Source organism: Halichoerus grypus, chromosome 5 (genome assembly GCF_964656455.1).
Source record: "Halichoerus grypus chromosome 5, mHalGry1.hap1.1, whole genome shotgun sequence".
In the NCBI taxonomy this organism is placed as follows: Eukaryota; Metazoa; Chordata; class Mammalia; order Carnivora; family Phocidae; genus Halichoerus; species Halichoerus grypus.
Window position 1 is genome coordinate 2,444,220 of NC_135716.1, and position 10,636 is coordinate 2,454,855.

Below are 10,636 nucleotides of genomic sequence, written 5' to 3' on the forward strand. Positions count from 1 at the left end.
TGTGGGGCCCTCCAGGGGAGGGGCAGGGGTGGCCCAGACTAGAGCAGGGCAGGGGGAGGGTGACAGGTTGTCTGGACGGCTCTGCAGAGGCCCCAGCCCCATCGGTGAGACTCAGAACAGGGCTGCTCCATACATATTTATTGAAGGAATACACGAGTTCCCCTTAGAAAAAGGCATAATAGCAAAATGACAGTCATTGTCACTAAATAGATGTTTAGTTTCACCTTGGAGAAAAGAAATTCACATCACTATGTCGCTGTCCCCTGTGCCTCTGGGGGTCCACCACCACCCAGGTGTGCCCCCCTGCGCTGGCCAGGCTGGAACCTGGTCTCCCCAGGCTCCCCCTTCCTCACAACCCAAGAGTGGGATCACGGCGCCAGCTGTTGTCTTTGTGGTCTTGGGATCATGCCACTCATGCATTCATTCATTCATTCATTCCCTCATTCCTTCATACGAAACAGGAGTTCAGGACCTATTCTGTCCCAGACCCCGGGCCAGGCACCAGCTGTGGTCTGATGAGATGGCCCAACTCCAGCCCACACCTCCCAGCCTCCAGCCTCCAGCTCTCAGCCTCCACTCCCAGCCTCGCCCTCGCAGCCCTCTGGCCACACCCCACTCCAGCTAGTGGCAGTCAGCAACCCGGCCATCCCACTGAACATTCATCCAGCCATTGCCTTTGCAGAAAGACCTCCTGGACGTTCTGCCAGGACCCACACTCCCCGTGAGACCCAGAGCAGAAGCTCCCTCTTAAAGCTCGCCCAAAGAGAAGTATTTATTCCTCCATCTACACAGTCCTTTAGCCTGCATTTAACAAATACTTGTGGACCATCTGCTCCGCACCAGGCTCTGATCCAGGTCGGAGGTGAGCAAGGCAGCCACAGGCTGGCAGCAGACCCTCCCCAGCGCCCCCCGCTCACATGTGTGAGCCACACGTGCCGTGGTGTCCCCTAGGGGACCGAGGCAACCCAAGGAAACAATCGTATCTCAGCCAGTCTGTTGCCCAGGCCTGGAACATAGTAGGTGATCAGGGAGGGGAGGGGGAGAGAGGAGGGGGAGGGAAGAGCAGGAAGGGAGCAGGGGAGGAGCAGGGGAGGGGAGAGGGGAAGGAAGGGGGAGAGGGATAGGGGAGGGAGGAGGAGGGGACAGGAAGAGGTGTGGGGGGAGGGACGGGAGGGGAAGAAGAAGGGGAAGGGAGGGGGAGGGGCAGGAGGAGGGAGGGGAGGGGAGGGGAAGAAGAAGGGGAAGGGAGGGGGAGGGGCAGGAGGAGGGAGGGGAGGGGAGGGGAAGAAGAGGGGGAAGGGAGGGGGAGGAGGCAGGGGCAGGAGGAGGGAGGGGAGGGGAGGGGGAGGAAGAAAGGGAAGGGAGGGGTGCAGGGAGGAGGACCAAAGGCAGCTTGGCCTCTTCTAGAGGCGGCTCCGGTCCGCGGGCGGAGTGTGACCGTGGGTGTCGCCGTGGGCCGCGGGCTGAGGCGTTCTCCCGCCAAGCTGGCACCGCTCTGTCCTCGCCACCCGCGCAGTTCTCACTGCTGCTTCTGAAAATGTCAACTTCTTATCTCGCCAGAATTTTTCCTGACTTGGAGAATTCAATAAAGCAGCTGAGTAACGCTTAAAATAATAATGAAGCTCTGTGTTTCTGCAACTCCCGGCTGGCAAGGCAGAGTCGGGCTGCCTTTCTGTGATGATCAATCTTCATTTTCACACCGGGCCAGACAGCTCGGCTGGGCTGGGCCGGCCCGCCGGCCCTGGGGAATCAGCAGGCCCCAGGGTGGGGGTGGGGGGGCACGCTCTCCCTGCTGACTGGGCACCTGTGGGAGGGAAGGCTTCGGGGCCCAGTTCGACCCTGCCCCCCACTACAGCCAAGCGCCCCACTGTCACCATCCAGCTCCAGCCCTCCCTCCTCTGAACTCTGCCCCATTGCCTGTCCACCTGGGAAACTCCTATCCACCCTTCAAAGCCCAGCTCAAGGCCCAGCCAGACCTCTTCAATTCCTTCAGCCTTTGGAAGGGCTAGACGAAGCTGTTCGATACCCACGGTCCATCTGAGCTGCAGCAACAGCCCAGGAGGATAGAATTGCTATTTCTCCAATGCACAGAGCAAACAACTGAGGACCAGAGCAGGGGCCCTTGGGTTTGCTGACTGTCCATGGAGTGTGGGCTGTACGCTGAGCAAACCAGTGGGGCTTGTCAGGAGCACAGGGCCGTCGGTGGCAGATCCCAGGCCTGGAACTGGACTTCCTGCTAGGACTCAGCGGTCTTTGCAGCTCTCCTCACCAGTGGGACACTGCGCGAAGAGCCTGGGCCCTGCTCGGGGCCACCCAGGCAGAGCAGCTGGGGGCCACGGAGGTCCCAGCGACACCCTCCCTGCCCTCTGTGCCCTTGGTCAAATTCGGTGACCTCCAGGAGCCTTGCTGTGTTCGTCTGTTCAGGGGTGCCAAGGCAGTGTCTCGCGTCAGGACACAGATGAAAAGGCTGATGCCCATCACTGTCTGGCCCGGGGCAACACCTCCATGAGCGCCATCAGGCCAAGGAGCCCCAGTGGCCAGTCTGTTCTTCCCTCAACACTCCACCCCTCTCTCCACTCTCCAGATCCAGTGCACTTAGCTTGAACCTCCTCCAGTTTGTCAATAATCTCTTATCACATGCTGCCAATGGACCCCCAGGCTAAGGAGAACTAATCAGTCTGGCCTCCTCCCTCTGCTACCTGGCCAACAGCAGAGGGATCCATCCCTCCCTGATTCTGTCTTTAGGGATGAGGGTGAGGCTGGGTCAGGAAAGGCCCAGTCAGAGGGGAAGCCTCTGGGTGCAGAGTTGGGCAGTGGGCTGAGGGGCCGAGACCAAGTCCCTACCTGGGGCTTGTTTGTAGACTGTAAACTGTAGAGTGCCTAGCAGGGTGCCCATGGGTGTGAGAAACCCAATGCTTTCTGAGAATGAACCTGAAGACTCTCTGCAGACTTGGGCTCCACCCCGGGGCAACCCCACCCACATTCCTTCGACTGGAAAAGGGGAAACAGACTTCGGCCGACACCCCCCCAAAGTTGCTTTGCTGTCCAGTGGGGTGATGGAGTTCAAAATCCTCGCAAAGGTAAGAAGGTTGTGGAGATGTCGTAAATACCACAGAGTCACTCCAGGCGGAGAGGAGCCTGTGGATGCACCAGCCGCTGACTCAGAAGTCCATTCATGGGTAAAAGAGCACAGGAGAGTCTGCTGAGGGTGTTCTTGACCCTGACAGGGGTTGATTCTTTAGAGCAACGGTTGTCAAATGGCCGGGGCCCAAATTGGGCCAAATGTCTGTTTTTGCAAATAGCTCCTATCAGTTCCTCTTATGAAGCATCTCTGGTGGCTTTCTGCATACGAGAGCGGAGAGGAGTAGCTAGGAGAGACAGCGAATGGCCCACAGAGCGAAAAATATCCACTATCTGGCCAGCTACAGGATGTTTGCAGACCCCTCCCCGCGTTCAAGGACAGTTTGTCTGAGGCAGGGGGACTTGCTGTGCGTCTCCAGGCCCCCAGACAGCATCTCCCTCCCAGCGGCCCTCCCATCACCTGCTCTCCCATGAGCACAACCCAGACTCAGCCTCAAGTCGGAGGGGTGACTCTCCTCAAGTAAAGCCAACAGGAAACGACCCTGGGATGATATGGACTGTGAGGGGATGAGTGGACTGGGTCCCGACCTGCAGGGGACTCAGGGAGGCTTCCAGAGGAGATGCCAAGTGCTGAGCTGGGTGTGTGCCCACAGCTGGGAGGTCGGACCCCAAGCAGGCGTGAGAGAATGCTCAGGGCTCCACACCTGAGTCTGGGGGTTACCCCCTGGGGGGGCCTGAGCTGAGCTGAGTGGTGGGTATGTGGGGTGGAGGGGAGACTCCGGGGGAACGCGCAGGGTGCAGGGGTGATGGAAGAGGTGCCAGACTCAGACGTGAGGATTGGAGCTTGTCATTCCAGCCAACGCATCTACAAACAAGCGCATGAGGCACTTGGGTGTCATCTGAAGCCAGCGAGGGGCCCCACACAGTCCCACCCTCCCGGTGAGCCCTTCTCCCACCTCCCCCTGGCGCACCAGCCTGGCCTCATCACTCAGCTGCTCGTCGCTAAGTGATATTACCAGCGATTACATGCACTGCAGTCGTGCACACCGGTTATCACTGCCTAATTGGGTCATAATTTTGACAAATGTGTCACTCTGGAGATCCTGACTATACCAGGATCCCCAGCACCCTCTGCCACAGAATGTGCTCTGCTCCCCCCCACCATTTCCTTGACTTTCAGGTTCATTCTCAGAAAGCACTGGGTTTCTCACACCCATGGGCACCCTGCTAGGCACTCTACAGTTTACAAGGCTCCTTTACAAGTCACCCCACCTCAGCAGACGCTGAGTATAACTAACTGGATACAGACAGGGAAATCGAGGTCTGGAAGGCACAGCGGGGGCAGGGGGCGGTGAGAAGGGCCCCTCCCATCTCTCAGGCTGCCTGCCCGGGACTTGTGCAGGGCACCTTGCAGCCCTCAACTTTTCTCTCTCAGGAAGGAGCAGGCGATACTGGCCCATTCACCACGGGAAGTGGAGCTCTCAGAGCTTCTGGAACATGCTGGGCAGTGTAGGGACAGCAGGGACCAGAACCGTGGTCCTCACCCTTGTGGGGCTGTCCAGTTATTATTATTCTTAGCACTCTTATTATCAACTTCTGTACCTCAGAGATGACCGAAAAGAATTATACAAGTGGCTAAAAATAAAGTAAGAAATCCAGAGCATTGGTCTGTGGTAGACCCCGGGGAGGGCCACTTTCTAAACTTTCTCTGCATGCTCCCAAGTGGGGGGGGCCAGGGAGGAGGCTTGTGCGCCCCTGTCCAGGGTCCTGAAAGTCTGGAGTTCTGCATCCATCCCGAAGGCTGGCCTCCCTTTCCAGAACAGGAGGGACACTGTTTCCACAGGGACACTGGACATATCATGGTTTGTTCTAACTCCACACGAAGTACCAGAAGGGTGGGGCTTTCCAACCCCTTAGAGACAGGTGGGCCCCAGATAGGGGCTCTGGAGCCAGGAGCTCCTGGGTTCAAACCTTGACTCCACCACTTGCAAGGTAGAGAACCTCTCTGAATCTCGGTGTCCCCATCTGTAGAATGGGGTGATGAATTCTCCATGCCCTGTGACGAGGCAGCAGGATGGCTCTGCATCTGAAAAGGCTCACACAGAGCCTGGCCCTCCTCAAACCCCAGTTCCTGTCTTGAGCCCCCCTAACCCCCTTTTTATCAAGGGAAATATTGGAGAAATTGTTCTAAAAATACTCACTAAGCAGCAGGCTGTGTGGGCGGCTGGCTGCCTGCTTCATCTGCATGTAAGCCTGGCGCTGCTCCAAGGGCCTGGGAGGGCTGTCTGAGAGGGGGACTTCAGAAGAATGATTGTCATGAGACCCCCCCCCCACCTCGGTCAAGAGCTTGGACCCTGCTAAAGCACAGCTGGGGACAGATAGGAGGGGCTGACAGTGCCAGGACCCCAAGGCCAGAAACCACAGCCCCCGGCCTGATGACAGCCCCACTCTATTGATTTGACACAGGGGTCTGATTGGAGACATTACCAGTCAATACCCTGGCAGGGTTACAGGCTCCATCGGAGAGAATCTTCCCTAGAAGACTGGGGTTTGGGGGGGCAGAGGGGGAGGGGTTGAATGATGGGGCTGCTTGGGAGGGTCCATCACCACCAACCAAGGGGTAGATGAAACAGGCTCTGATGGGGCAAGAGTGGACCAGGTAAGATGCCCCCACCCGGTGTGAGGGGCCATGCTGAAGATGGCCTGGATCAGCCTCCCTGGTCTGGCTCTAGGCCTTTGGAGGCTTACTCAGTCCATCCAGTCTCCTAACATACATTTGCTGAGCCCCTATGATATGCCTCCAGAGGTGAAGCCCAAGAAGCCCCTGAAGGACCAGGAGTATCCCAGTGGGGCAAGACGGGACTCCCAGTGGGATGGGGTTAGGGGAGGACATCCTAGAGCAAGGCAGGCTTGGTTTGAGTCTCCAAGAAGCCAGGGGTTACATGTCTGAGAACCAGAGAGAAGAGAGCTCCCGAGAGAGCAGAGCTCCCGCACACGGAGGGGTGAGGCGCAGCTCCTGCAATTAGGCAAGAGTGACTGAGGCCGTGGAGCTGCCCGGGGAACTGCCAGCATCTCAGCTGGATGACCTGCTCTGAGGACCCAAAAGGCCATCATCCAGCACCAGCCCACCACCTGCCTGCCTCAAAGGGAGGGGGACCCGTGCTCGGGCCCAGCAATCCCTGCTGCCTGAGGGAATTCAGCGAGGCAGGGGAGGATCCACTCTGGACAGCTGGAGGCTGCTGAGTCGGGGAGGGTGCCCGGTGAGCCTGCCCCCCGGGAGGTGCCGAGAAGTCGCCGGACTTGGCAGACTTGGCGAGAGCATGTTCTAAGGTGAGATTTAATAAGAGGACTGGGAAGAATAAATTCTATTACACAATTTTATTTCACAGCCTCCCCTGAGTTGAATAGCAATTGCCGATGCAGGCCTCGAGATATAAATAGAAGAGATTTCAGGGCTGGGAGGCCTGGGGACTGCCTCGCCACCCCCTCGTTTTGTGGGTGGGAAATGCCAGCATTTTGTCCTTTGTTGCCCGAGGGGCTTCGGAGGGAGGAAGGCAGGAGTGCTGTGCCCTTAAGACCGGCAGCACCGTGCCCACTGGGGGTGCTGTCAGCCCTCCAGGAGGCCCCCCCACTGTAGAACACATCATGCAAAAGCCCCCTCCCCTCCCCTCTGCCCCCTTCCCTCCACATGCGTTACTGAGTTGCTAGGCCCTGCCAGGCAGGGCGAGAGAGAGAGAGAGAGAGAGAGAAAGAAGGAAGGAGAGATTGAGAGAAGCCTGCCCAGGTCTCAGGAGCTCTCTGTGGAAGAAGAAAATGACACACCATCCTGTCCTGGGTGTTACATGAGGGTGCAGGAGCACAGAGCCGCGAAGGCTCTGGAACAGGGAGCACCCAGACCTTCCTAGCAGCACTGGGAAAGCCTCTTACGCGTGAGCCGGACCTGGAGGGTAGAGGGACGTCAGCAGGTGCACAGTCAAGCAGGGCTCCAGGCGGCGAAGGGCAGGTCCTTGTCAGCAGAGCAGGAGGTGTTGTGGACGACCATGTTACTCGGCAAGGAGCACCGGGAAGGGGTCCGAGCAGGGTAGAGGAGTGACGCGGTGGGCATTTGGAAGGACAGGGCAGGGTGCTGGGGGAAGACGGACAGGAGGGGCTGACAGGCCGGAGCTGGGCAGCCCCTCCCCCACCAGGCGTGAGCCATGCCCCGTGGCCCTGGATGGCTCCGCTCTGGGATCCCCCCAGACCCCCACTGCATCCTCAGGCCTTCCGTGTGCTCCCCTAATTTTCAACCCCACCCAGTCCAGGACTCTGGTTTGCCGAGTGGACTCCGGTACCACCCCCAACACACATGCACCTTATTCTTCTGTTGCAAATAAATTATTTTAAATCAGTGGGCCGTTGGATGAATAGAGACATCAGAGTAATTCGGAAACAGCCTCAAACTCCAGCTGTTAGAGCAATAAAATCAGAAACAGCCCGTGTTTTGTTGGAAATTTACTTTCTGCAAAACACTTTTGAGGTGGTTGTTTTATTTCTTTGCTAATCTACACAATTCCTCACCTCAGCCCCGCAAGGCATGATTGCAGCCCCTCTCTGCTGAGGCCTGGAGGGGCCGCACACCCCGGGACATGCTGGGCTGGGGGCTGGGGGCTGGGGGGCAGAGCAGGGGCTTGCATGCTGTCTTGGGGGCCAAGCTCTTCTTGGTGCTATGTCTTTGGTTTCCAAGCACCGAGGGCGGGCAGGAGCCCTTCCCCTCCTGGCCCGCACCTGGGAGTGAGCTGCAGCCCGGCAGAGGGGCAGCGAGCACCGTGCTGGGGGCCCCGGAAGCCTAGCTTCGGCTCTGGCTCTGCTCATGACCTCGGGCAAGTCACCACCGTGAATTTAGGAGCCTCCTCCATCGAGGGCAGTCTCTCTGATCCTCAGCTCCTGCAGAGAACCGGACCCAGCCACGGGACTCAGTAGCCACGTGTCCTGTCCTTCGATGCCCCCTCCTTCATGAGCGTCTGGCTCTTGTGTCTCCAGCAAGGTTGCTCTTTCCCCAAGAGCTGTTGCCGTCACGACCCAGCACCCCCGCCTGGCATCACCACCACCACACTCCCCCCTCCCTAGGCCTGCGCCAGCCAGGACCACTGATGGAGCCCCTCCTTCCTCCGCCAGGGAAAGGAGCGAGCCCCCCAGCCGTGACAGCAGGAACCACCCCTTCCCCCTCTCCTGGGCCAGTGAGCGGGGTGGGGGTGTTAACACGAGATGTCCCGGAGGCCCGGTGGAAACCACACCTTGTTTCCCAGGAGAGGCTGGTGGAATGGATGGCAAGTCCTCTGGGAGGAGGGGAAGGAGGCAGACGCGCGGGAGCCCCTTGCTGCGGGAATGGAGGCGGATCTGTCACTGTCTTCCTTCTCAAGGCTCTGTCAGAGACAAATGGGCCTGGTTCTTGCTTTTCAGCACCTGTCAGTAACTCCGGCGGAGCCAGAAGACAGGGAGGAGGTGACGGCTTCGGAGGGAACCCCCGCGGACGAGGGGCTCCCAATGAGCCAGGGCTTCCTTAGCCCCAGCCCAGCGGGTTGAGGGTGCGTAAGTCTGAGGCCACAGGGGAGGCTGCGCTTGAGGGGAAGTGTGCTTGGTGCTGCGGGAGACAGGGTCGTTATGCTGTTTTACAGGGTGCGATTTGGCCGCCAGTGTGGCAGGGAGGCTGCTCCATCACCCTGGGATGCACCTCCGCCCGCCCCTCTCTCCTCTCCACCTTCCTGAAGTGACGGGGAAGAGCCCACTGTCTTGTTGAAAATGTTTGATAGACGCCTGCAGCATTTTCCCAGGCAGGGGAAGGGCCTGGTAAGAGGGGGCTGCCCCACGTCCCACGTTCCCCTTCTCCTGGGGGGTCTCCTGGATCCCTGCCTGACACACAGGCCCTTTACCCTCCCCACCCGTAGTGCAAACATGATGACGGTGTGCGCCTCATTAGGCCAAGAATGGTGCAGAGGAAGGCCCCTGATCAGTTGGACTTTGAGTTGAGCAGAAGGGAGATTGTCCTGGGTGGGCCAGGCCTAATCAGAAGAGTCCCTTAAAAGGGCTTAGGCATTGCCTGAGCTCAGAGACTTCAAGCAACAGAGACTCTCCTACTGACCCTGAGTCCCGCTGCTTCGAGGAAATGCATTCTTCAAAGTCACGCCGCCTGGGAGGGGCCCCCGAGCCCCAGATGAGACACAGCCCTGCAAACACAGGGAGCACTGCCTGGGGAGGCCCTGAGCTGAGGACCAGGTCAGCCGTGCCCGGACTCCTGACCCGCGAAATGATGGCAAATAAATGTGTGTTGTTTCCAGCTTTGTTGTGCCGCACAGCAAAGTGACACCTCTCCCTCCAGGGCATGTGGCTAGACCACATCTCCTGCCCCCATGCAGTTCGCAGCGGCCACATGCCCGAGGCTGCCCGTGGACTGTGCAGGGGGGTGGGGGGAGGTGGCCGCCGCCAGGACCCACCAGCCATCCAGGCCTGACGCCACCCCTCCCCGCCTCAGAGCAGCTGCTCCAGGTGACACTCCTCTGCGCGTTCCAGGCCCCTGGGCGACCTTTGTCTCAGCTTTGTCCTCTGCCCAAGCCCTTCCCTTCCCCACACACTGCCACCTCAGTCAGATGCCCTGTTTCCTACCTATTCCTCAGGATGCCTTTCGGATCCTTCCAGAACACCCTAGCGTTTGCGCCTGGCCCCCGGTGGTCTATAGCTCCCACTCTCACCCCTCCTAGTGATGGAAGCGGGCCCTTAGCTTCACCTGGGCTCTCAGAACTGTCAGCACAACCCCCACTGTCATCACCCTCATCACAGCTGGGGAAACTGAGGCTCAGGGAGGTTAGTCCCCTCACCCAGCCTAGGATTCTTCATTCCCTCCACCCAGCCCCCAACGCGGCGCTGACACCGTGCTGCCCAGTGAGGGCGCGCACAACATACAGAGAGATGAGCGCCCCACCCACCGCGGTACGTGGGCCTGGAGGCCACAGAGGGCGCTCAGTGCCACGTGAGACCACGGAAGCCCCGGCAGGCCCCCTCCTCCCTGAGCTCACACATGCACAGCGTCTCACCAGCACCATGAAACCCTGAAGCCCAAACAAATGTTTATCTTAACAAGTCCACAAAGTGATATAAGCCCTCCGAGGGGCTCCGACGGCTGCCAGGCCTCTTCTCACGCCAAGTCCAGAAGCCCCGATGGAGACAGTCGGGGGCCCAGGGACCCCGCAGGGAGAGAAACCACAGGCCCTCAAGCAGCCAAAACGGGTAAGGTCAGATTCGGTCCCAGGCCCCAGCACTGCATGATCCCTAGGGGAAGAACACATCTCTCCAAAATGTGTCCCAACCATGTCACATTTGCCACCATCACTTTGCAAGACTTGTGCTATTGGGCGGGGGGTGGGTATGGTGAAATGTGAAGCTCCCCTGCCCTGGGTTCAAATTCTGCTGCGAACTCACCTCGAGCATTCCAGCTTCTCATGCCAGAACATTCCCATCTGCAAACCAGGGATGAGACGCTCTCCCTGGCAGCTGGCCATGAGGACTGGGAGGATTAATCTAA

At 59.0% G+C, this 10,636-nt stretch overlaps 1 long non-coding RNA gene across 2 annotated transcripts; it reads left to right on the forward strand.

Moving 5' to 3' along the window:
* Positions 1-6,080: 6,080 nt before the first annotated feature.
* LOC118548725 (uncharacterized) lies at positions 6,081-9,392 on the forward strand. 2 transcript variants are annotated; one of them, XR_004923720.1, is made up of 4 exons: positions 6,081-6,411; positions 8,521-8,645; positions 8,736-8,907; positions 9,006-9,392. It is a non-coding gene; the product is annotated as an uncharacterized LOC118548725 (long non-coding RNA). The 2 variants fall into 2 exon arrangements; XR_004923719.1 differs by having other exon boundaries at positions 8,736-9,392.
* The last annotated feature ends 1,244 nt before the right edge of the window (positions 9,393-10,636 follow it).